The sequence below is a fragment of the Elephantulus edwardii genome, unplaced genomic scaffold (assembly GCF_000299155.1).
Source record: "Elephantulus edwardii isolate Elephantulus edwardi_28Jun2011 unplaced genomic scaffold, EleEdw1.0 scaffold00325, whole genome shotgun sequence".
In the NCBI taxonomy this organism is placed as follows: Eukaryota; Metazoa; Chordata; class Mammalia; order Macroscelidea; family Macroscelididae; genus Elephantulus; species Elephantulus edwardii.
In genome coordinates this window covers 634708-639821 of record NW_006400075.1, presented here as the reverse complement: position 1 = coordinate 639821, position 5114 = coordinate 634708, and the positions used below count along the sequence as shown (strand labels likewise).

The window sequence follows — 5114 nt, the reverse complement described above, 5'->3', positions numbered from 1 at the left end:
TGTGAACAAAAGACCTGAACACTTGTCTAACTTTCTTTGTTTCTCCAAGTTCATGGGGTTTCCAGAGGCAAGCTATTTCGGAAGTGGATGCCACTCCTGCTTCCAAGCTTATTTTAGTCGGGGAGCTCCACCAAACACTGTCTACCCTGGGTGACAATATTGCATTTGGCACATCAGGGATATAGTGTTCAGCATAATACTTCCTAATTGACATGCCTTCAGAAACTCTATGAACTTTGATAAAGGTTGATAGTTGTAGAGGGGCTTCAAGCCTTTTGTTAATAGACTCATGGTCGACTTGAAGGCAATCAATAACTAATATATGTGTGTGTGGGGGGGGGAGAGAGAGAGAGTGTTTTGATGCAGTATTTTTTAGTAGTGATAAATTTTGAGAAATATATATTTAAAATTATAGTCTTAGTCAAACATTTAATACACAAAACGCTAAGATACTTTTCTTTTCTCTCGCTTTTTCTTTTTTTCCTAACTTTTTGTACCAAAGTCATGTTGTTTTTTTAAAAAAAATGTATTTAATTGGGGAAAAATATGTTGGGGATACACAGAGGTGAGGGTAGGGAACAGAAGGGTGAGGATGGGAAGGGATGAAAATTGCAGGCATGCAGTTGCAAGGCTACACAATTTGGTTAGTGGGGGGACCAGGTGATGGAAATGAAAAGGATCCAGTGGGGACCAGACTATACAGGGCCATGGTAAGCATAGTCCAATAGTGATCAAACAAACTTTTTCACTTGTGGGTTTCTCATTTGGGAATTGGGTGCAGACTCTTTGACTTCTTCATGCTGAACAGGGGCATTGATGTGAAGGGGGAAAGGAAGCACACTTTATCACCTTACTTTTGGTCTTGGGTTAAAGCTGCTTGCCTTCTTGTTCAGTTAGAAGATATTTTTCTGACATTTATTCGCCTCTGGACTGCAAAGTGTTTTCGCAGTTGAGTCCAGTGGAGATGGCTGACTGAACCCTGAGGCTCCATTCTCCTTTACTTCCTTAACTGGCCGTTGTATTTCCGTTTTGCCTCTGGAACTGGGTTCAGGGTCAGGTCTGGAGTAAAACTCAGTGTTAAGGTTACCTATAGAAAATGGAGCAAATCTAGAGAGAACAAACTTGTGAGTTACAATTAGAAGGGCTTTGGGAGAAGGGGGTGGAGGAAAGTAGCCTTGATAAAATTCTCTGTATACCCTAAGCAGATTTTTCTACCCAGGGGTAAGATGTCACAACCTGAGGGCTGAGAAGTCCACCCCGGGGGGCCAAATGCATGGCTCATCCCAGTGTTGGGGATGGGGGAGCAAAAGAACCACCTTCCCCGAGAGCCAGATCGTAACCCTTGTGGGCCGGGCAACCCACCCCAGGGGCTGTTTGGCACACTTCCCCCCGCCCCAAGTTCTCTCCCCCACCAAGTCCAGACCCCACTCCTCATTGAAGACCATGTGGCCAGGGACAGCGTCCCCAATTCCGGTACCATCACCATTATCCGCCCCCTCCCCATAAGTGCTTATACTATAATTTGAAGTAGGTGTCACTGCCCTCCCCCTTTATAGATGGAGAAGGGGACCTGGGAATGGTGAACAGATTCTCCCCCTCCTCCCAGGTCTAAACAGTTCTTGGCAAAGGCAGACAGCAGATCAATAGCTGCGGTGCATTGAGGATATCTGCCGTCTTGGACATGCTGCCACATTTAAATGTCATTGAGTCGTAGACAGCTCACAGAGACTCTCATCAATCCATTGTATTGGTGATCCTCCCCTCTGGCCTGCCCAGGGAGACCCCATTCTGCCGCCCTGTCTCTCGCCACTGACATCTTGGCTTCAAGAATTCTCCCCAAAACAAGTCCATTCTGTGGCAGTGTGGCAGCGTTGCTGCACCCACCCTGAGGGGCCCGGTGCCCACCATCCATCTCAGGTAAGGGGATCCCTGGGCTTTGGCAGTGGGAGCCTCATGGAGCTGTGGTGGCGGTGCGGGCTCGGCAGCAGGGGACTGGGAGCCCCAGGACTCACCCATTCCTCCGTGGGAATCCTTGATCTCCTGATGTTGAGCCTCGATCCACACCAAGGATCAGTCATCAGATGTTTAACTGTTCAATTATCAATAAACAGAGGTCTGTAGAAGGCCATGGTGGCCCTCCTCCATGTGGTCCGCTGCTTCCACAGCTCACCACGTTGGCTCTGCTGCCGCCGCCATCTTCACTCCCCCCAAAGTCATGCATTTTTAATATTGACGTTTCCTTGTTACCTGTTTGCCATAGATCAATAAATATTCATCGCTGACGATTTTAATTTTCAATTTTAGATCTTCGTAGTGATACATTGGACATCCCTACCTAGTGATAATTGCTACATTGTCTACTGAGATTTTTCAGATTCTTTTAAATAGTCTTTACGCACTAGACTGTTCACTAGATTTTTATTTTGGGTGTTGTTTTTTTTCTCTTTTTTTTAATACTGCCTGGGTAAGAATCAAGCTCATCTTGATGAAGAACATCTATTTAAGATTCCTGTTACATGTCTGGAGGTGGAATATAGTTCTTGGCAAAGAAGTCTCTTTGAAATGTCCATCTTCTCCTATAGCAAAATATTCCAGCCACAGTACTCACAAGTGCTATGAAGAAAGCCCCATCCACTATACTAACAATGATCACGCCCATTGTGTCATCCCTAATGATTGCCACACTTAGTAATGGGGAAGACAATTTTTTTTTAGGTTCTGTTGCCAGATTCTTGCTGTAAGCAGTCGAGAGATCCCACTGAATTGCTGACTGAAGTGTGGTAGTATTAGGGGGATATTAAGTATAAATGACCTTTTGATCACTTTGTTGACCAATGAAATTGGTCACATTACAAACAAATATCAGAATGAGTGAAAGTCATTGGATGAACAAAATGTCACGTATTATCTGAAGCCATCAGTTCATACAACCTGCTCCACACAGATCTGAAGGGTGGTGCGTTTGCATTAGCATTACACTTGAGAGGAACAACATTTCTTTTTTTCCCCAACAAACCAATTTCCATCATTCCCTATTACTGAAACTTCAGGAGCATACTGTACATCTAATATGAAAGAATATAGAATATCTTTTTCCAAAGATGGATGCTCTACAATAAAAGTAATTAGCCTTCTGCAGGTAAATCTCATTGGAAAGAGTTTGGATTGGCTGATAATTGTTGGTATTTCATTTGGAAAAGTAGAAGTAGAGGATTTCATTTCACCAAGATCATTTTCCCTGTCAATATGTGCAACTGGATTTCCAGTGGCTCCAATACAGATGTCTGCTACTGTTGCTCTTCCTCCATCAATTAGAGAAGCTGGGCCTTTTCCCAATGGGTTCAAGGAAGAGCTTTGCATATGTATTTTCCACAATCAGAGGATTCTATATTATGTAGTGTAATTGTTGCATCATTGAGTGAATAGATTGTAAACAAAACTCTTGCCTGAACAAACACTCTCCTTGAACAGAAAATCCATATAGAAGATGATGAACAGCAATAGTTTTTGAGCTTTTGTTACATATCTTCTTCTATGAAAATTGTGCTGTAGTTTCATTCAGTTCAATGAAATACTTTAATTAAACATTTCCCCTCTGTATTATTGTGATTCATACTTCCTGAATAATTGGTTCAGATAAGGCACCACAGGGCCAGGAGAAGAGCAACAGTAGGAGTGGTGGTGGCACCGGTGGTAGCAATGTTGCTTTGGGCTGGACTAAGCAGCTTTCAGAGAGAGGCTTCTGGTGGATAAGAATGATCTACTGGAAAAAAACGAAAAAGAAAAAGGACTTACTACAGGTTTAAGTAGCATAGAGTTCAGGTACCATCTCTTTAAGGCTGAGGAATTCCTATGCCAGATACATTGAAGAACCAGTTTTCTATACAGGTGAGCCTGCCCCATCACTCCAATTTTCAGACATCATACTGTATTTTTTAATTCAAAGTTAAGGGGAAATGTAAAGATCATTTCTTCTGAATCTGTTGCTGAGTACCCAAACCAACCCCAGATGGAATAGAAAATTTCATCCTTGTCAGCTCTACATGTGCTCCTGGTTTTTGTTACTGGAACTTGGATCTTGTACGCCCCTTGGTGGTCAGAGAACCACCTGCAGCCAAATCTCTCTTACTGCTCATCTGGGTAGTTTGTGTCTAATCCCATGCTCCTTTATCCTACCTATGATTCTCTTGCAAAGTGATATGCATGTCCTCAGGAGTCAGAAAACTCACCTGTAGGGAGAACTGGTTCTAGAATATGTCTGAACTAGGGACTTATCAGCCTTGGAGAGATGATGCATGAATTCTATGCCTCTTACCTAGAGTTGGTCCTTCTTATCCACCAGAGGTCTCCCTCTGAGGGCTGCATACTCTAATACCAAGCAGCAATGCTACTAGAGATCAAGCCTTTGGTAAAGGTGTAGATGAAGGTGAGGATCTGTGATGGCTTTCCCACCTGGGGAATCTCATTTGGACAGTTGCACCTGTGAAAGAGAAAAAGGGAAGAAGCATATTAATTAGCTCTAGTACAGCTGACTTGATATTTGGGATAGTATAGTGCCCAGGGAGATTTGCTGGTAAGTCCAAAGTGACCCCTCTTTGTCAATTCAAGTCCATCTGCAGCTTCTTGGGAGAAAGATAGGAAGTCTCCTTCTGTGTGGTTTAAAGTTTCCAAAAACCCACTGGAAGGTCAGCTTGGGGTCACTTTTGACCCAATGTCAATAAAAGTGAGGCTGAAACTGACAATAAAGTAAAAGAAAACTAATACCTATAATGCCTTTGTAGTAGGAAACTAGTTTCTTTCTTAAAAAGGTTATTAATAGTTTCAAACAAACACTTTATTCTACTAAAAGCCAAAACTTTTAGAATACTTGTAGTTAATACATGTCTGACCTGTATAATCATTGTATCCTAACCATTCACAAGAATAAGTTATTGGATATACACTGTTCACAAGGATAAGCATTTTAAAGACCTGATAGAAACCATGATTTTTTTTTCTTTAATTCAAATGTCCATCCATTTTCTTTATTCATGATAGAATTCATTTAAAACAGTTCTTTTCTTTTTGATTCACAGGAATTTAAATATGATTGGTCTCACTAGATTAAATTTAAT

General features: G+C 42.1%; 1 pseudogene and 1 gene segment (V, D, J or C); both read right to left on the bottom strand.

Annotated features, from left to right (window-relative positions):
- Positions 1 to 5114, bottom strand: part of LOC102871066 — a 188969-nt gene that overhangs the window by 174635 nt on the left and 9220 nt on the right.
- Positions 2224 to 3360, bottom strand: LOC102845555 (annotated as a pseudogene).